Consider the following 21,745-nt stretch of genomic DNA (forward strand, 5'->3'; position numbering starts at 1 on the left):
TGTTGAGAAGCGAGTCAAAAAGTAAGTCATTTTATTTTGAATCATTGAACAAAACAAATGCCAGCTAAACAAGGTCCTAGTGAGTATTGTATTATGTTTTGCTCAAATCATTTCGACTAGAACATGTTACAATGTCCTTACTTGATTTAGGATTCTTATCTTATCTTACAAAATTGTATCTTATCTTTAGTTAGGAAATCCTAAACCTCTCCATCGAGTTTGATAATCAACTCTCATGTCTGTTACCAAGCAACCAACGACACGCAAACGGCTGCTGTGAATTAAAAATTAGATGAAAATGGAGAAACAAAATTGACGTGCTTTTAATTTCATGGCTGCAGAAATAAAAATGTCTGATAACTGCTAGGCCTGATGTGATTATTAAATAACCGTCTGATCGCGGTTATTTGATCTAATCGGGTTATTTGAGAAAAACAATATTATTGGGCATTCTAATTCCAATCACATTTTAATGCCCAAACAAGGGAATTTTAAGAGAATATACTGTATAAATGCCATGAACGGCGCGTTTGTGTGTCATTCAGTTGAACTCCAAGTCCGAGGTTCACTGAGCCGCACTGCGGACGTCAACCAGCTCCTGTCCAGAAGAGCGCGTGGAAAGCCTCAAGCGCTCTGATGCGCACGATGTCAGCAGAGGCTCACGGCAATATCCCGCGAAAATATAAACGAACAAGTATCCAACTTATTCCTATGCCCCGTGATGCTTTGCGTGAAATGTGGGAGGTACTTCCGCTAAGAAGTAAACACAGTTGTAGTTGCATCGTACGTTCATAATTTTTTTTCGTTGCGGTGTTGATCATTAATTCATACTTCTGTGTGTGAGCACAGCCTAACGGAGCTTTATCAGGACAATACACGGATAGCCGTTACATCTTTAATAGAGGTTTGGGAGGATGATTTAAAGAAGTGGCCCCAGGATGTATGTAGAGCTACGAACCGCACGTTAACCCTGAGCTCTGATAGGAAGTTTTCTGTAATATATGCTCCCAGATCCTGCCCGCCTAAGAAGGCGCTTCTCTCTCCTGCTCACTGTATTACATTCGCTTACATGGATTCACTTTCAGTTCTCGCAGATTCAGCTAGTAATCACATTTTAGAGCTCCTTGTGTGCATTGAAGGAATTTACATGTGTATGCTCGCATTACGTAGGCGTAGGGTATTGCACATATTTGATTCAGATGCTTGTAAATTAAAAAATACAAAAACAAACAAAAGCGGTCCAATCTCCATGATACGTATTGTCCCATTTTTGAACCGCGGTGTATAGTGCCACGATTCGACCGCCACGACCACTACACCCCTACTACAGACAAACTCTATTCCTAACCCAGAAAGAAAATCTTTAGAATAATAAAAAAAAAAAAAAACATTTTCAATTTATTTATGGATCATTTTTCTGAATGAGGACATCCCAAACTAAGGTTTTGTCAGATTTAGCTTATTTCTGGGGACAAATGTGTCCCCAAACAATAGCTAAGTATGTACATACACAAACAGATGTAATGCAGTAACCAGACAAAATGTAAAATTTTTACTGTATGCTATGTAAGATGATATGGAGATGCATGTAGCATCAGGTTGTCCATCTGATACATTTCAGAGGTGTGAGGAGCTTTTACCACACACAAAATTAGTCACATGCTCCTTGCTTAGTGAGCTATTTTTGACCACTTATATGCATACCAATGTTCATAAACGTACAAAGAAACCTTGGACCTCTTCCTGGGTTTTCTCTCTATCCTGCTCACGCTCTCTTTCGCTCTCTTTCTCTTCATCCTTATGGGTAATCCAGAAAAACACCCACCCACACTGATACATTTGCTTGGGCATTGCTCAACAGCATGGAGGGGGATTGCTGTTCTAATGAAGGTGTGAATGTGTGTAGGTGGAAGAATATCACTTTAGAGACTTTCCGACCCACTACATTAATACAAGTGTGTTCTCACACAGGGCTTCTCTATGTGAAGATAGCTGCAGCAAAATACACTAGTGTCATGTGATTTCTATGTTAGAGCAAACATCTTTGCAATGCTCACACATCAGTTTATGGGATTACAACTGCATTTACTAACAGGTGTGACTCTCGAATTGTCCTTTTCATATAGATTACTAGAGAGTTTTGAATACTGTCTGGATGAATGAATAAGCAAAGTCAAGCCCCATTTCTATTCTTGCAATAACTTTGGATAACACCTCTAATCATAGTGACAGTGACTAAAGTAAATGTCAAAGATGGTAACTTCAATAAAAAAGTCTTATCACAATGACACATGTTATTTAAAATACGAGTCCAATCAAGCAGCAAGTTCAACTGGAATTTTTTTTTTTTTTTTTTTTTTTACTGGGTGTAGAGTACAGCACTTTGTTTGCATTCAAGACCACAAAACTGATGGAAGCTTTTCTGGTGGAAAGACACTTTGTTTATAGAATGCGGTTGTCACTCCTGGTTTTAACAGAACAGCGTGTGAACAGAACCATATTTAGCACTCTAAAACATGACTGACAACCATATTCAGCTGCTGTTTAAATGTAGCTCTTGACTTCCTATGCAGTTCTTTTCTCAGACAAACATCCAGCCATCCCAGTCTCAGTGAAAACAAGGATTTAAGTACAGGGATTATAACACAGATATGACAATTTGTCAGGGCTCAAAACCCTGGCAAGATGTGAGAGAAAACAGCAGAATGGGACACTCTTCCCATGGCTAGCTCACCAGGCATCCGTCTCCCATCTTTCTGTGCTCCATTTCCTCTCCTATTGTCTTTCTCTCCTTTGCACCTAATTTTGAGAACACTTATACTCTGTGCACACCTATTATGAATTCCACAGCTCTCCTCTGCTTCATTAGGGCAATTATAACAGGAAGTCATTTGTTCCCTGAGGCAAAGATCTCTCTCTCTCTCTCTCTCTCTCTCTCTCTCTCTCTCTCTTTCTGATATTTCAGCAACTTAGCTAGTTGTTATAAATGGCAACAAATTGGCTGCAAAAAAAGAAAAAAAAAAGCTTTTATTTTTTTTTAGATTTAAATTTGTTTTAAATGTTATGTTACACTACACCGTATGAATATCTGTGAAACATGTTATAATGTATGATTTGTAGGGCTAAGATAAATAAGTAAAATAAAATGTGCCATGTGTGTAACCAGACTTGTCTTATTATGGAATGGATGAGCATTTCTTTGTCAAACTTAAAATACACATCTTAGCAGATGTTCTGAATTTTGCAACATAAGACATCCAAATGTGCTCATTGAAATGTCACACAAACCATCATGATGTTCAGATGAAGAAGACTATTTGCATTAATGATGTGGTGGGCATCATATTTTGTTGAAATTATGCTAGTGTTCAAACCAGTCCAAGAGATATTGGCACATCTAGCCTCTGAATTATTTAATAATCTGCCAAACCATCCCAAATTTAGGAATGCCAGCATCCAACTGTCCCTGCTGATCACCACTCTATTGCAGACAGTGCTATTGCATAATTTCCTACAGTCACACTTGCTCATGAAATTGGCTCTCATCCTAAACATTTACCAATGAGCCACATGCAATTACAGACAGCAGGACACAGTCGTATCGGACTCAAGCCCATTTTGTCATAGGGATCTGGCAGCTGTAATGTAGATATCATAGCACATACACAAACAGACAAGCACACACCTGTTATTTTAGTGGGGGGGGGGGGGGTACTGTGTGCATGTTGGTGTGTGTTTGTGTATCCCTGACATGGTTTGTGGCCTCTCACTTGGCAGGCTGTTAACAGGACAGCAGGGGAGGTGTGACTTTACTGCTTGTGATTAAAATGACCACTGCAGTTCCACAGGTGTGCAACATTCTTGCTACCTTGCATTCACACACGCACACACACACACACACACACACGCACACACACGCACACGCACACACTTTATTTGTAGAAGCATCTATCTTTAGGTCTTAGAAGCATGATAAATTATATAGGATGCAAGAGGTGAGACGACAATAATACAGCATATGACGGGAATTGAACCAAATGCGCGTGCAGTATTTATGACCAAAATTGTATGCAAAACAAGGCATCCTTTAATGTTTAGCATATATATGTGTATATATATATATATATATATATATATATATATATATATATATATATAATTTTTTTACAATAAAACACAACTATCAAAAAGATTGGATTTGCCTATTGACTATAGAAGATCAACTAAAGATGAAATAAGACAAGCCATTAAACAACTAAAAAATGGAAAGGCAGCAGGGCCTGACAACATCCCTGCAGAGTCACTAAAGACACACATCAAAACATCAGTAAACATGCTTAACCCTATGTTTGGAAACATCTGGAAAGAGGAACAAGTACCATCAGAATGGAAAGAGGGAAACCTCATCAAGATTCTGAAGAAAGGTGACCTGAACAGAATATCATCTTGAACAGAATAAAGGAGAAAGTGGACATTTAGTTACAAGACAAGCAAGCTGGCTTCCGCAAGAGTAGATCCTGCATAGACCAGTTTGCAAAATTGTGCATAATTTTTTGAGCAGCCGATGGAATGGAACTCTCCCCATCTACGTCAACTTTATTGACTAAAAGAAGGCATTCAACAGCGTGGACAGAGAGACCCTTTGGAAACTGCTCCGCCAGTACGGGGTGCCAGATAAACTTATGAGAATCATCAGGAAATCATACGAGGGAATGCCCTGCAAGATAGAACACGGAGGGCCACTCAATGAAGCCTTCGAAGTGAGGAGTCAGTCAAGATTGTTTGCTTTCTCCATTTCTCTTTTTGCTGATTATATTAAGCTACATAGACTGGATTATGAAGACATCTGCAGCACAGAAAATAAATGGAATCCAGCGGACACCTTGAATACAGCTCTATCATCTGGACTTTGCAGACAATCTGGCCCTACTATGCACCAGCAGATGCAAGAGAAGACTAACAACATGGCAGCCACATCAGCACGACTCGGGCTCAGCATCCACACAGAAAAAACAAAATTCCTGAGAATTAACACCACCAGCACAGTCCCAGTCAATCTGGCAGGCAATGCTTTGGAAGAGGTGGAGGCCTTCACCTACCTGGGCAGTGTCATCGACAAGCAGGGTGGTACAGATGCCGATGTCAAGGCTAAAATTGGCAAAGCAAGTGCTGCTTTGAATGAACTAAAGAAGACATGGAACTCCAAGGATTTAACACAACAAACCAAGATCAGACTTTTTCAACACCAACGCGAAGTAGGTCCTGCTGTATGGAGCAGAGACTTGGAGGACAACATTGATCGCAACCAACAAAGTCCAAACTTTTATCAATGGATGTCTAAGAAGAATCCTCCAAATCCACTGGCCAAACACCATCAGTAAAATGACCTATGGCAGAAGACATCCCAGCTCCCAGCCCAAAATGATGAAGTAACACTGGGACTGCATCAGTCACACCCTTCGCTAGCCTGCATCAAACAATCACCAAACTCAACAAGTTGAGCATGGCACGAGCAACTCCAAGGTTATGGGTTTTATTCCCAGGGAACCAATATATCGATAAAATTTGATTCTTGAATTCACAGTAAATTTCTTTGGATAAAGACATCTGACAAATGCTGACTTGTTAAGAATTACTCCTTATAGGCTGGGCTACTGTGTAGACAGTGGTGATAGCGTAAAGTAACTGTTCCGTTTGGAGAGAGATGGGTTTGACACGAGTTGACATGACCAGCGACATAACTGAGTGGGTGTTGCAGAGGTACTGTGGTTGAGCCTGGTAGGCAAATCAGAGCGTGTACATGTGTATTTTTACCATGGAGTAGGAGTAGGAGTGCATCCAGGCAGATATTGATTCTACAGCAGTCAAAAATGCAAACTGGAGGGTGATGTGCTCATTTTGGATAAATCCATAGTATTATGATGTTCCCTAATGGATAAGCAGCATAATGTGCTAAATGGATTTGTGAAAATCAACGTATTGGTATATGTGTGAGGCGTGTACACTGCACTATTGCCAAAAGTGAACCCCTTCTATTAATTATGTTTTGAGATTAATTGGAACACTGACTGTTAGCTAGACCCCATCACTCAACATTAGTGCCCGACCTCACGGAGGCTTGTGTCTAAATGGCAGCAAATCCCCATAGCCATGTTCCAACATCTTGTGGAAAGTCTTCCTAGAAGAGTACCAACTACCTATTCAGGAAATTAAATGCTCATTAAGCACATATATGTGGTGTTTGTGTGTCCACATACTTTTAGCCATATAGTGTATGTAAACAGCAAGGCAGGTTGATTTATAAAAGAAACATGGATAGGTGTGTATGATGTGTTCAGGGCAGAAGGATGTATAAGGAAGGTGAGCAGAGTGAGGGCAATCAGAGCAGGTGTGGGTGCTGCATCTGTAGGTGGAACTAGAGATGGATGGGGGAATAAAATATTAAGCAAAATTGCACAGCTTAGTATTACTCATCTATCTATCGATCTATTCATCCATCCCTGTCTGTCTGTCTGTCTTTCACATCCAGAGGGAGATTAAGGCAAGAGAGACTAATGGCAGACAGTGAAACATTTTAAGACAGGCACATATGCAGCCTATGAGTGCATTATTCAAAATTAATGTAATGTTCAATACTGTAGACACACATAAATAAAACGAGTGCCCCCTCTCCACACCTGGCAGCGACTCAGATCTGCAGTGATTCAAATTCGATAGTAGAAGGCAGCACCCTGGGTGCTGTTCACTAGGTGTTCTAGTTCAGTGTTCTGTCACATAGCAACTTCAGCAAAGAGGAGGAGTGCATGGAGGATTGAATTATCAAAAAAACTTGGCTTGCTCTTCTGGAATTCACTCTCTTCATATATGTGTGTCAGTGTTTCCAATGTGTGTGTTGCTATATTACTGCATTACCAAAATGAAAGCCCTGAAATGTCCTTCGCAAGGACATTTAGCATGCATTCCACTTTAGTTATTTACTTCCAGTGAATTCCTACAAAACTTTCAAACTAGAAATCAGGTTTAGGGGGTTTACAGACTTTTGCTCTGTTCCAAAACTTAGCGAGCTGCATATGGAGGCAGCATTTTAAGGCATCAAAGACGCACTCCCAGTGTGAAGACTGTTCCAAAATGTAGGAATCTTAATTATGCTGGCTTCTAAGATCACCAATAAATTTCCTAACGTAATAATTTTTCAAAGTTTCCGGTGTACAAAAATGCCATTCTAGAGTGTTTGAAAAAGAGGCATAAATGTAGCAAAATCAATGCATTTTAAAACAAAAACATGTTAGCGTAGACATGGCCAAATTCACCTTGTTTTGACCAGATTCTGAAGCAGCAATGCATTTTTCTTTAGCGGAGAAGGCAATTCAAGTATGCACTGTAACAAGTTGAGTGAAAAAACAAATCCAAGATGGCAGACAAGGTGAGAGAAATTATGATTATAAATGTAAATTATTTTAAAAGATTTAATATTTTACCCAATATTTGTGTGCACTATGCATTATTTTTAGAGTTGTCAGATTAACGTGTTAACACGTGCAATTAAGTTTAAATGTTTAACATGTTTATTTATGTTTAATTGTTTATGTATACATGTTTATAAATGTGACTGATGCATTTAACAACTTGACATTAGATTCTGACATAATATTCAGCTTCATGTGAGTTCTGAACACTGGTTGGAGTAGGTTGGAACTCTGCATCCTTTGTAAGGTGGGATTTAATTACCACAGCAGCACATCAAGTCTTAACTATCACCTAAAATTCAAACACACTACACATGGCACTCATGAGGGAGTGTTTCAGTAGGCTATCTTGTTGGAGTTCTCCCATGGAAGGTCTGTCAACTATCACATGCGCAGCAAACTAAAACCACATTCATAAAAGCTTGCTGGAGTACAACACCAGTGCTTCCTCTGCGCCGCATTGCACTTCTGTTTTATGGACAATTCAGATGAAGTATAATTGCATGGGCAGTGCCAGCACTAAAAGCAAAACAAGACATTTTCTGCAGCACTTTTCATGTGGAGTTCAAAATGGCGTAAATCATATGAATGCGGATTCACGATCGCTGTAGTAAAGTGGATAGCCACAGCCTGCTGGCTGATTAATATTGTGGAGGATGGGGATTTTAGAAATGTAATGGCCATTGCAATGAATACTCAACCAATGGAGACTATTTATTTTAATTAGTCAACCTCTCACTTAGACTTTGGGATGTTTAATGTTACTAAAATTGGTGCTATTTTTGTGAATTTCTATCTTTATACTGTGGAATGCTTCGTTTGTAAAATGTTAATAAAACACTATTGGTACACATTGTTTTGTTTGGCAAGGAACTAAACACATTTTGACAGGAAAATCAGTATATATAGAGTCAAATTTCAGCACCTACAAAATGTGCAATAAATCAAATAATACAGTAAAGAGAAATGCATATTTTATAACCTAAACCTCCCAACCCCAAACCTAAACCTGATCACGAGTGGCATAAAAATGTAATGTAAGACGGAAAAAAAAACCTCAGAAACATGCTCTTACTGATTATGCTAAATGATTACTTCTTGGTTTTCCCATGGGATCCGAACCTGGGTCTCCCACATTGTTCATGCAGCACACTTCCGGTTGTGCCACAGGGGAAAATAAACATTCTTGAACCGATGCAAATGTCTCATGGGAGGTGCTGCTTGTCAGAAAGTCAGAATACTGTGTCCTATTCCAGTGTACTGGAACTTTCGGAGACAACATGCTGACTTTCCATGTGATCATGTTGGAATAGCATTCTAAATCACTAACTCATGCATGAGGTTCCATGACATTTAGGATGCTGTCTAAGAGGACAGCTCTGCCCTACAAACACTGAAATTAAGAAATATGGCTTCGGAAAACCTTAGCTTAGTGTGGACTCAGTTTATAGTTAGCAATTTTTGCACTCTATTTTCTCTGAATCTAGGCATAGTGAGTCAAGCCAGTCTATCACAGGAAAGATCATAGTCTAAGAGACCCGATTTCAGTAATTACATTTTGTTTATAACTCAAAATTATAACTTTTTGAATAATTGTGCAGTTACTGCATTTTGCTTTGCATGGCAGTGCTGCCTATGTAGATAGAAAAGTAGCTCACTAGGTTTTGGAATAAAGATTCTGTCAATACAGTGAGACAGAGATACAGACAGAAAGAAAGAGAATTGAAAGAAACTGAAACAGCAAGAGACATGAAAGAGAGAGTGCAGTGAGGTAAGAAATAAACACTTGGCTCTGATTAAACAGCCATAAATGGGGTGTTACAAAAAGGCAGTTTTAGTCTCACACCCACGGCAGTGAACCCTACAGAGATGAACACATAGCAATGAATGCCTTGGAGACAATCAGAGACACGCAGGCGGGCTCTGACGTCACACGCACGCATGTGGAATGACAGGGTGATCAGCATCTGCTCTGTTGTTCTTTCTCGACAAGAAAGGAAGAATCTGAAATAGAGACTCAAGGGACAGTTGATCATGCAACTCTCCAAGAAAGACGAAGAAAAGAGAACTGAGAGTGGCAGTATCATGATGCTAGCATGCTGATATCACACATATTTGATAAAAACAAGCGTGACACAAGCGTTTCACAATATCCAACAAACAAACAAACACCCACACATAATGCACATACACGCAAACATACAGTATATGAAGTAATGTGCACATGTTGTGCACACACATATGATAGCGTGCCTCTTGCCAAATACCAATGGCAGAATAACGTTGGCAAATCAAACAAGTTTTTCTACACTAAACTATTTATGTTATTATCATGCAATTTTCATTATGCGGGTAGTTGTCATGAAATACTTTTATTATACATGCAGCTCAATGACCTCATACACACTTCAAACTACAAAGAATATCTGTGAAAAAAATCTATGGACACTTTATGCATCAACTATTGAAGAATAAACTGACTGGTATCCCATATTTTTGGAACAGCACAATACAGACTTAAAGCATACAAAACAAAACTGTCTGAAAGCTGTCACGTGCAACCTACAACACATTTCTTCTTGTAACAATTCAGTTCCAAATTGACTGTGTGGCAGAGCTTCAATCTCTCTTAACAGAGTTCAGTTTTGCATGCTTTTTTTTATATATACTTAGAAAGCTGTTTCTCAGTAATACATTTTTCTGCACTTGTCTACAGAATCTGTTTTTTCTCTTTTATGCACTTGCTCCAATACCACGGTGATGATTGCTACTCAGAAAACATCCTTTTTTTAACACTCAAGCAGTTTCTTTCTCTGCTGCATCCATTACAGCAAATCTGAAAGGCACTGCTGCTTGATGCTAAAGTCGCCAGACACACACTATCCTTTTCATCATATTATGGGGCAATTGCTAATTGATAATGGTACTTTCTATGAATGGGAAAATAATCTACAATATAGATAATCTTTGAATCTAGAAAATAAGGCCTGAAACTCTTGATTTCTTTTTCTTTTCTTTTTTTCTTCTTCAACAAATAGTTAGTGAAAGGAGGTGTTTAACCCTCAGAAAATGTTGATCCTAAACCTTAGGAGGTGAAAATTCATATTATTTGAGCTGTTTTATTTTCTATGGATATTATATTTGATATTTTCAATTGTTTTTGCTATTTGCTTTTTCAAATAAACATCAAAATTACATAAATATAATATAATATCATATAATGTATTATTATACAATAACAACAAAAATAACAACAGCAATAATAAAAGCAATACAAAAATTGTATAGCCTAAATTCAGCTGTCACTCACTAAGGGCTATCTAGTTTGGGACCAAATGCTAGTTTGTAGATATTGATATACTTATGTTTTCCATGAATTGAAGAAAAACATTTGATGTTTAAATCTAGATACTTTTTATGCTAGGTTAATTTTAAGTGAGATAATTTATCTAACATATCTAATAATTCTAATCACAAAAACATGTGATTTGCACCTCTACAGTTTTTTAAATTTTTTTTTTTAAACAGGCTTGAAACACCGAAGTGTAATGTATTCTTGGAAGGTGCCTAATAACTCTAGTTTATTAGTGACAATGCTACACTTGTGTTTACAATATCCTTCATTCCCTTCATCCTTCATAACCTTCATAGCATCTTTGTCAACAATGTGCACTGCCAGAGGGAGGAAAGACAGGATGAGTGAGAAAGAAAGTGCACTATAGGAAGAGCGGACTGTTATTTTTAGGGCCACCTGGGGGAATCTTAGCAGTCCAGCACTGAGTGCAATGCAAGTGGGTAACCTGGTTTTCCATGAGAGAGAAACGCAATGAAAATGAAAATATTTCCATTGAGGGGTAAAGAGCCATGTCTAGCAAACACACTCTGTCTGTGTTCTCCTCTTTCCATTGTCATCTGTTTCTCCTCCTCTGTTTTTCACCTCATTCTACATCTGTCAATTTTCTCTCTCCTCTCGTCTTGTTACGTCTTCGCTAGATTCATTTTTCACCCTAATGTCTCATAAACCCGCCCTCCCCCTCTCTCTCCCACACCTCCCCTTTCTCCATTTTTCACGCGTTCTCATTTATACATACACAGATAAATTACATTACGCCTCCATGGTAAGGCCTTGTACTTTATGTGGGCCACAGAAGCCATCATTTTACAGAACAATTACATTACTTTCAAACAGTCGACCAATTAGCAAGGCGTTATTCACTGATAATTGGAAAATTAGAAAGCTCGGATTTGTACGACATATTGCAAGTGCTACATTATTGAGGGCAACGATTCTAAGCAACTCGGTAACACTTACTGTAGCAACTGCTTCCAAAGAGACAGCTGTACCATAAAAGCATTGGGTAAAAACATGTCTGCAAACAATGTAAAGATCATGCAAGCAAAACCACAATATATCCTGCGATGCAGCACAAAAGCACACATAAAGGCCTGTGGTGTGTCATTCATAACTGTCCCAAGCCAGATTCAAATGAAAAATCAAATAGGAGACTCAGGAGCCCATGTGGCTTGTTTATGGCCAGCCATCCCCAGAGAGTGACTGCACTGCATAGAGGAGTGTGAAGGTCATCACCTCTGATTCCAGTTATATAAGATAAATTGTGATACATAGTGGGGACTTGGAGGGAAAAACAACAAAGAACAAGTAGTCTCAGCCTTAGATGACATGCACACTGACTTATCAAAATCAATGACTTGCATTACATTTTATAATTATTTATTGTAAATGTATTAAATTATGCTTTGTGTGCTAGATTACCTAAAATTACTCAAATTACCTTAGAGTACCTCTATCGTCCAAACCACATCCAGAGGTCATTCTAAAGGAAGCTTAGTCTGTGAATCTGCTTTGACTGTGCCTGCATGATAAATTGCTACCTATGAAATGACAAGATGCTGAAGCATTTGGTTGGGCTTCAATCAGATGACCGTAACCTTGCTATTGACCCGTATTCAGCGAGTGTGGACACAGCAGTATGGTGACACGGCGATGAATGCAAACTGCAGGAACATCATAAGGACGGGGGCAGGATGGAGATGTCATCTATGAATAATCACTCCATATGCTTGACTCTGATATGTTGAAGTACTCAGAAATGAGAAAAAACTGCTTTCTGCCAAACAGCCGGTACTCTGACAATCCGGCAATCAATCAGCTTTGTCAAAACGGCTTCAAACTGCAGTCTCAAAGTTCATATGCTGCGTGTCTCTCTGGTTTGCTGGGAATATCTGTACAAGCTGTATTTTTGGTTATGCAACAGATTTCATTTTCTGATTTTAATGAAACGTTTGTGGGGTTTTTTATTTTTATCTTTTTATTTTTAGTCACTAACAACCTGTTCATGAGTCTTGCCATGGTTTAGATGCTTTCACAGTGCCAGACCACCACAGCATGGTGGATGGGTCTGGGTCTGCTCCAAAAAATAGTGAGCTGACTCACTGCCTACTGTATATATAAGCAGCTACCTTCTAAAGGTAACATCCTAACAGAGATGGAACCTCATAAGTGACTGATTTGGAACCCTCTACATAAACAGCAACTCCTGTTAAGCAACTCACACAAATAGTGCTCTGCACGGAGACTCATCTAACAATTGGTTCCAACAGAGTTTGACGTCAACATGCTGCTAAGAAAACATTCAACATGTCAAGCATAAAATGGGGCAACTTCCTGGAATTTTTCAGTATTGTATTAATAATAAGTAAATTTTTAATGGACAGTTCTCTCGCTTCGTCTGTCATCTTGGATCTATTTTTTTCATTGAGCTCATTGCTATGCATTCTGGAATTGCTTGCTCCATGCTGCCTTAGAATTAGTCCAAAAAGAAAAGAAGGCATCTAAGAGGCAGCATAATTAAGATGGCTATGTGGCAAGCACATAGAGAGGAGCCAGGGCACAAGTTCGAGAGAGAGAGAAGCAGGAAGCTGTGTGTGTCGAAATGGTAGTGTGTGTGCTGGTACTGCTGAAAAGCAGAGTGATTGTGTGATCAGTGAGCTGAAAAGTCACTAAGGTGTGTGACACTGAAAAGCGGAACAATAAATGTCTAATGTGTGGATGTTAACCCAGCTCCCGCTTCCTCCTTTCCACATTAAGTACGTGATTTATTACAGGCAAGTTTCTGGAAAGCATTCCTATCTGGAGCGCACCTGTGATGCTTTGAAATGCTGCCTTTGTAGATTTTGGAACAGAGCTGATAGTTAGAGAAGCCCCAATAACTATAAAAAGCATTTGTCTACTTATTGCTAAGTCATGCTCTGCGCTTATAAACAGACTGTTTCTTCAAACAACCAGGACTGTGTTTCCCAAAAGCACTGCAAGCTTAAGCTGATCACAGAGACCATTGGTGCCAATGGCATCTACAATTTAATTAGTCTTATGATGGTTTTGGGAAATGCAAACCTGAGCATTTTTGTGATCCATGCAACAGACTGAAAACCTTTGGAACCTGAAAAGAAGATCAAAAGAACATTTTTCTTTCTATTCTCTATTGAGGGACCTCAGGCTGATTTTTTAAAAAGGGAACATGGACAAAAGACAGGAAAAAGAGGCTGAATTTTCTGACAGCTTTGCAGGTCTGTCGAAAGTCGGAAGGAGCAAAAGCAACATATCACCTTGGGCTTAACCACTCATTCTATTTCAAAGCTAACCTTTCTGTACCTCTCCAGCTCTTGGTCTTCATGACCTGCACGGACATTCATGAATATTCCATCCTGTTGGAGAGCTCATTGTGAGCTGCTGAGTTGCTATGGCCTACAAGCAAACATTGATCAGGCTGCAAGTACTTTACATAAACCAACGTCTCCCTAAATTATGCATGGGAGGTATGACAGAACTGGAGAAAGTGTAATGAAATCATACTAGTTTGGCCATGAATCATAATTATCAGTTCATGGGGTGCTGAAGTACTTTGTAAGTGTATTACAAGTGTGCATGCAGAAGTGCTTAGCTCTGTATTGTTCATAGCTCACTGCACTGAATCCCACCTGGAAAGATCTTAACAGTAAAATGTTCCACTTTAATTAAATACATTTTAATTTGCTACAGCTTTAGGAACAACTCAACGCCACCATTGAGCATAAAACATAATTAATTTGATCACATTAATCAAAATACATATGTAAGAAAATGGTAGAATCAAATGCATATATAAGAGAGACAACAGCTTGTTTTAGACAAATGGTCTAGTTATGAATGTTAATCTCAAAAATGTATACATTCAAAAACACATAAAAATAAAGGGAATTAAGCTGTTTTATTATCAAAGGAGAATGAGAAGAAAAAAACAAAACAATCAAGGCCGGATGAGGACTAAGGTCTATGATTATACTCAACCACTGTGTCACACCAATAATCCATTTCACTTCTTCTGCTGCAAGAGTAGGCATTTTAATTAAAAATTAATTCAAGGTGAAAGTCAGAAATGTCCTAGCTTATCTAAAATTTGCCTAATCTGTTTAGCTCAATACTAAATTGTGCCGTCAGATTGAATGAGTGTGCAGCGGTCATAACCTCCCAACCTCAGCTGTGAAAGGGCTACAAGTGTCCTTCTAGAGAAGACACAGGTGGCAATTTCTTCTGAAATGCAGCCTACTGATCTGTTTCTCTAGTGCATTAATAAACTGGTCCTTAACTTCCAAATTTACTGACTTAAGAATGGCTTACTATTTTCTTAAAGGTGGATAGCAAAACAAAGAGAATACTGAACATACAAGAAAAATTATCATATTTGTAAGAGGCTGGACTTAATACATTTTTACAGGTTTGATTAAGAAATATATTTTGTCATAAAAGGCAAAAAAACATAAATCATGATGTTGCAACAAAGAGCAACATGAGAGGGGTTATTTGACTTGGAATAGTCGAGAAGCTAAAGTGATTCACCTCACAATGTCAGACCCTTAAATTAGCTCCTGCAGACAGTCTTCCACCAGGAAAAAAGAGGCAGTGTTGCTAATTAAGAGCACAATAATCAAGCCAAGAGTCCAAACAAAGATAAGAAGAATGAAAAGACAGGGCAGTTGCCATAAAACTACAAAGTCAGCCAATATTTCCCTTTAAGGAATTTTTAAAGCATGATAAGAGTTTGCCGTCCCACATCACTTTTCAATAAGTTATGCACATTGCCTGTCTGTAGCATAAATCAAGTAGTTCTCCAAAAAAAAAGCTTGTCAAAAAGCATTGTTTTGTGACTTATTTAAAACTGGGTATGCGGTTGTGTTTTGTTAAATTGCAAATAGCAGTTTTGAACTGAGACCTATGCCGAGTTCACGGAAAATTGATGAGGACAATGCATCAGGCAGCATCTACTGACTAAAACCAAAATCCATACTAAAACATTGTCTTACTCAAACGCTGGTACAGTACTCTATTTCTATTCTGATACAAAAATTAATTGGTGAGGGTTTTCAAATAAATAAAGCTCTGCCAGTTCTGGGCATGTCATTCATTTTCATCAAAGTTCATTCTTTATAAATTTATAAGCCAGGTATTAGATACCGCGCGCAGTGTTCAGCACCTGGAGCTGTCCAGTCTATCATTACAAATGACTGCCTGATTAAACCATCGCAATGACCTGGGCAAAATTTTGCACTTGAACCCTGTTTTTAAAGAGGCCCTATTATGCTTTTTGGGATTTTACCTTTCCTTTAGTGTGTAATATTGCCGTTTGTGAATGTGAAAGCAAAGTTACAAAGCACAAAGTCCATACCAAAGGGAGTTACTCTCTCCCACAGAAAACACTGCTCCTGAACTGCCTGAAAGGCCTGGTTTGCAGTCTAGCCATTACATCCGTGACACACTATGTAACACATTTGCATAATGCCTGGGGGGAGTGACTGTCAATTTGCTCACAGCTGATTGGTCCAGAATCTGGATGAGCTCTCTGACCGATTAGCGTGTGTTACTATGGCGAGGAACCCCGATGAAAGCCTATCCACTTTACTAGAACAGCATATTCAGAGTTGGCTTAAACTAAGTTTAAACTTATCTAGCTAGCTGCTTAATCTTGCTTTGTGACATAGGCCACTGTTCACTTTAACACGGCTGTGCAGGTACTGTTTATGTGCCATTCACCCCCAAATTCTTTATACTGTAACCCCCCCCCCCCCCCCCCAAGTGTTCAAGTCAAATCTACCCCCTTGGTCTCATTACACAACAGAGCAAACCTGCTGATGTTGTCAATGATATATTCTTTACAGTTCACCAGTACAGTTCAGCTGTTTTACCACATTTTCCAACATATACATTTTAAGGTCAAAAGGTAAACACAGTTCCTCCTCCCTCTGATAAATGGCAAAAGTGAGCGATGAAATGCTATCTTTAACAATATCCTTCATCTCTACAGTAAAGAAAAGTTATTTATGTTGCACGGGACAAACCATCCACTGCGTTAGTCTTCGTCAGGGACTGGTTATTAATTTCAATTCAGTCAGATATTTACGGCTTGAAATAATAATAATGATGATGATAAAATAAATAAAAAATAAAATAAAAAATAGGCTATTGCATGGTTTTATAATCTGGGTCCGTTGTGATTTCATATAATTTCCATTCGATGAAGTGTAGTTTTAATTAGCCTATTCCATTTGACGATCTACTTACAGCGGCTGAGCAAACCACACGCATCTGCTGTAAAACTGCTCATTGCATTCACACAAACGAAGAGCGGCTTAAGGCAGATATCTGAAAATGTGTAAATATGCTGTCAAGGCATATTTTAGCTTTAACGCTTCTCGTGTCGCCTTGCATTTACACGTACATTTGTAGAGCACTCTGTAAAACATGGCTGTGCGCTGTTTGCCACTGTATAGCCCTCAATGATGTAGATGTAACCCGCACTGCAATACTCTAACCATGTACCTCAAATATGAATAAATATAGGAAAGAACACTCACGGTCTTTCGTCGATTGGTCCTTTGCTGTCATGTCTTGAGTTAAGGGCCAGGCACAGCTGAAGTGTTCGTTAATTGTAAATGCCTGATCCCCGCTATTCTCCGCTGCTGCTGTTGTTGGTTCTGTTCCTCTCAACTGCACTCAGTGAGAGAGATCAGAGAGAGCTTGCGCGCCACTGCTGTAGATTCGTCTCTCGCTGCTACAAGCATCATTGTTAGGAGGTCAACATGAAACATTACCAACAAAGACTGTGCTAGAATACCTAGCCCTCATGTTCTGCTGAGTCTGACGTGACTTCCTGGTTCTTTGTGGTCCCAGATACTCTTATGGTGTATATACAGAGATTAAAAATAGTCATTAAGAGATTAACCTTTTGTTTTCCCTTCAAAAACTGTAAATCATGTCATCTGACCTTATTAAAAGCCAGACAGCTTTAACCCTTTTACCAAAAAGTAGGCTAAAGCACCTATCGGAAAGGTAATTGTTATGCATGTTGGGGTCAGCTGGACAATAGATGGATAGAAAAGACAGACAGATAAATAGAAACAATGCTACATTGTGTGCACTCATCACAGAATTTCAGCATATAAACATTCATTGCATTTAGAGAGTTTTTGTTTTATCACTGGGGTCTGGGAGACCCTGAGCAGGAATATTGTAACTTCATGAAAAACTTTTAAATCATGTTGTAAATCATATTTAGAAATAAGTTCTAAAAATCAAAGCTATTAAGAAGTATTTAAGGTCTTTTAGACCTCACACAGAACACAAGGGTCAGTCAAATCAAGTCATATTCATTTGTATAGCACCTTTCAAAGCAGCTGTACAGGAAATTATGCTATAACAGAAAATAAAGCTGTAATGTCTAAGTCATCATTGTGTGGTTTGAAAACATTTGCAAAAAAGGGGAACACGATTCTTCTCCAAGAGTCATCTGCTTTATCTAAATCTTCTGTAACATAAAATGGAACTGAAATGTATAACTTAAAATGTTTATTAGATGTTGATTTTATAGAGTGAATGATTTTGGAATACTAATCTGAATTTAAAAGTAAATTGGCAATGGCAATACATTGCAAATTCTGTTTTCAGATAATACTTAGTAGCTGAGGAGGAATGGCCTGAGAGTGAACATGGCATTTTGCCTTTGTATTGAGTAGAATCGATCTGTAGGCCTATGAGTAAGCTGCTCCATTAGGAAAGAGTGCAAAAAGGACACCAATTGCCAGTGTCAGGCCATAAAATACATTTTTACTGGGCATGTTTTCTCCTCCCCATGCCTCTAGGTCTTAATGGCTTTACAATCACTACTGTTCAGCACAGACAGAATGCATTTGGGTTGACATACTATAATAGAGTTTATGGCAGTAGGCTTTAACCATGAGTTTTTAATATATACAGTATAGAGCAAAAAGTGTTTAGACCCCCCTAACTTTTTACTTTAACAGTTGTGAATTTATTATAACCAGAGGTGGGTAGTAACACGCTACATTTACTCCGTTACATTTACTTGAGTAACATTTTGGAAAAAATTTACGTTTATGAGTATGTTTTATGGTGAGTACTTTTCACTCTTACTCAAATAAATTTCTGATGACATTTTTTGTACTTTTACTTTGTTACAATGGGTAGCGTTCCTGTCCCATTACTGGTTTTAATTTAATAAGTGTTAATAAATGTGTAAAAAAAGAACAAGCTTCCTAACACAAAGAAAAGGTGCAATTTATCCTTAGTGTACAGAACTAATTATCTAAATTCTTTCAGCACTGACAATGCTGGACCGTCACTGAACTAAATTCACGCAGGATGTAAAAAGCTGTGAAATAACGACAGAAGGCATGAATAAAGAATGATCTTGCTTCAGTGTATAATTAAACATTATATGTAACTTGGGACTGAGTGACATTGTTCACGTTTTTCACCATAATAATTACTAGAAAAAGGTTTCCAAACTTCTCTTCTAATTTACTGATTCGTCCAAATCTGAGAAGCATCCTTAAAGTGATAGTTCGGCATTTAATTAATATTATATCATCATTTCCCCGCCCTCATGTTCTTCCAACCCTGTGAAACGTTCTGTATTCTGTGGAACCCAAAAGATGTTAGACAGAATGTTAGGGGGGAAAAAAACATTCAGTGAAAGTAAATGATGATTATGGTTAGCATTCTGTCTAACATCTCCTTATAGGAATAATTTTTCCAAAATTGAAAATTCTGCCCAGATGTTTTCTTCTTCTTCTTCTTCTTCTTCTTCTTCTTCTGCTGAACACAAAGATTTTTAGAAGAATATCTCAGCCCTGTTAGTTTATACTAGAATGCAAGTGAATGGGTACCAAAACTTTGAAGCTCAGAAAGCACATAAAGGCAGCATTAAAGGAATTCAAATGACACTAGTTCAATCTATGTCTTCAGAAGAGATATGATAAGTGTGGGTGAGAAACAGATCAATATTTAAATCCTTTTTTACTAATAAATCTCCACTTTCACATTCGTCGTCTTGTGTTTTTGGTGATTCAATTCTTTGTGCATATCACCACCTACTAGGCAGGGAGGAGAATTTATAGCAAAAAAGGTCCTTATATTATAAAGTTATAGATATTTATCTGTTTCTCACCCACACCTATCATAATGTTTCTGAAAATAACTAGAGTTGTATGAATTACTTTTATGCTGCCTTTATTTGCATTTTGAAGCTTCAAAGTTCTGGTCACCATTCACTTGCATTGTATGGACCAGCAGAGCTGAGATATTCTTCTAAAAAAAGAAAGAAAGTCATCCACATCTGGGACGGTATGAGGGTGAGAAAATGAGAGCATTTAAATTTTTTGGTGAACTGTCCCTTTAATTTGATGCATGGAAGAAAGAAGTTATATGGGTTTGGAACAACATGGTAGTGAATGATGACAATTTCCGGTATTTACAATATTATTATTATTATTATTATTATTATTATTAATAATAATAATCATTCTGTAATGCATGTTAAATGTGTATCATGTACTGGAATATAGGAGAGTAAACAGTAGCTAGTTACTCACTACTTGAATATTCTTTCTTACTCTTACTCAGGGAATTTTTAACATTATTACTTTTACTTCTACTTGAGTAATTATTTTTTTAAGTAATTGTACTTTTAGTTGAGTAAAGGTTTTGGCTACTCTACACCTCTGCTTATAACATTAAAAAACATACATTATGTAGTATAAGTAGGCTATAAGCACTGATGCCAAATAATGTGTAGCCTTCAATTGTGGTGAAAGATTAGAAAAAAAATATTCCTACACTGACCACAAAGTGGTGTAGTTGAGCTTACACAGTTGAGATATATTTTGAACATATGGGAAACGTTCTTTGCAATGATTTAATCATGGAATGGGCCACTACATGTTGATTTATCTAGGCCTCCATTGTAAAAAAAAAAAAAAAAAATTGATAAGATTAAACCAAACAGCCTAATTACATTGAATGCATCTGGCAATCTGCTATGTAATTTCCATTGGTTTATTCATTTTTAAAGACAGTAATTTTTCATACATCTACGCTCAAAAATTTGCCCATAAATATGGATATATCTCTGACTTTCTTGGCTAACTGCTGGCTGGAAGGAGAGAGTGAAATATGCATGATTGACTTGCTTTTTTTTTTTTTTTTTTTTTTTTGAGACTGTCCTGGTTATGCAAGAATGGATTTGGCCTGTTAGTGTTGGATGAGACATAATGCCCTCAACCATGCATATACCATTCAAAACAGAAAAACTTGGCATGGAAAATGATGCATGTGCACATTATAAATTTTCCCCACTTGTCCTGAAAAATATTGGGGCAATATAAATTTAAAATGAGGCTTAACTGAATTCCTGTCAACCCACACAGAAATGCAATATGTGGCCATATACAGTATACAGCAATGTTCAGATATTTAGGCATATATGACCATATTTAAATTCCACTATGATTTTGGAAAAATATATGTTACATATTAGAACATTTTCATTTTTGTAGAATTTTGGAAATATTTTGCATACACCACTTGTACAAATAGGCCCTGTGACTTTATATATATATATATATATATATATATATATATATATATATATATATATATATATATATATATAAATGAAACCATACATGCACATATAGAGGCTATAAGTGTTTTACATTTATTGTCATGATAGGCCTATATAGACATTGAAAAAAGTGCCATGCTAAATAAATGGAAATCAAATAAAGACTTGTTATAATGACAGTGTCAAATTTAATATAGCCTTTATGCACGGTACCATGTCTTCCATTTTTATCTTTCTTTTTCTTTAATGACTTCAATAATAGTCATTGTTCACAGTCACAGTTTGTGATGTAAAGAACATATG

The 21,745-nt window shown here is 37.7% G+C and overlaps 1 protein-coding gene and 1 pseudogene across 1 annotated transcript in view; one reads left to right on the plus strand and one right to left on the minus strand.

Moving 5' to 3' along the window:
- LOC127427363 (TANK-binding kinase 1-binding protein 1-like) overlaps positions 1-17,636 on the minus strand; it is a 66,881-nt gene extending 49,245 nt beyond the window's left edge. Inside the window, exon 1 of the mRNA XM_051674928.1 lies at positions 17,376-17,636. The gene's annotated coding sequence lies outside the window, so the exon portion shown is untranslated. The remainder of the gene's footprint in view (positions 1-17,375) is intronic.
- LOC127426815 (uncharacterized) lies at positions 3,970-5,433 on the plus strand (annotated as a pseudogene).
- Positions 17,637-21,745: the final 4,109 nt, after the last annotated feature.

Source organism: Myxocyprinus asiaticus, chromosome 36 (genome assembly GCF_019703515.2).
Source record: "Myxocyprinus asiaticus isolate MX2 ecotype Aquarium Trade chromosome 36, UBuf_Myxa_2, whole genome shotgun sequence".
Classification (NCBI taxonomy): domain Eukaryota; kingdom Metazoa; phylum Chordata; class Actinopteri; order Cypriniformes; family Catostomidae; genus Myxocyprinus; species Myxocyprinus asiaticus.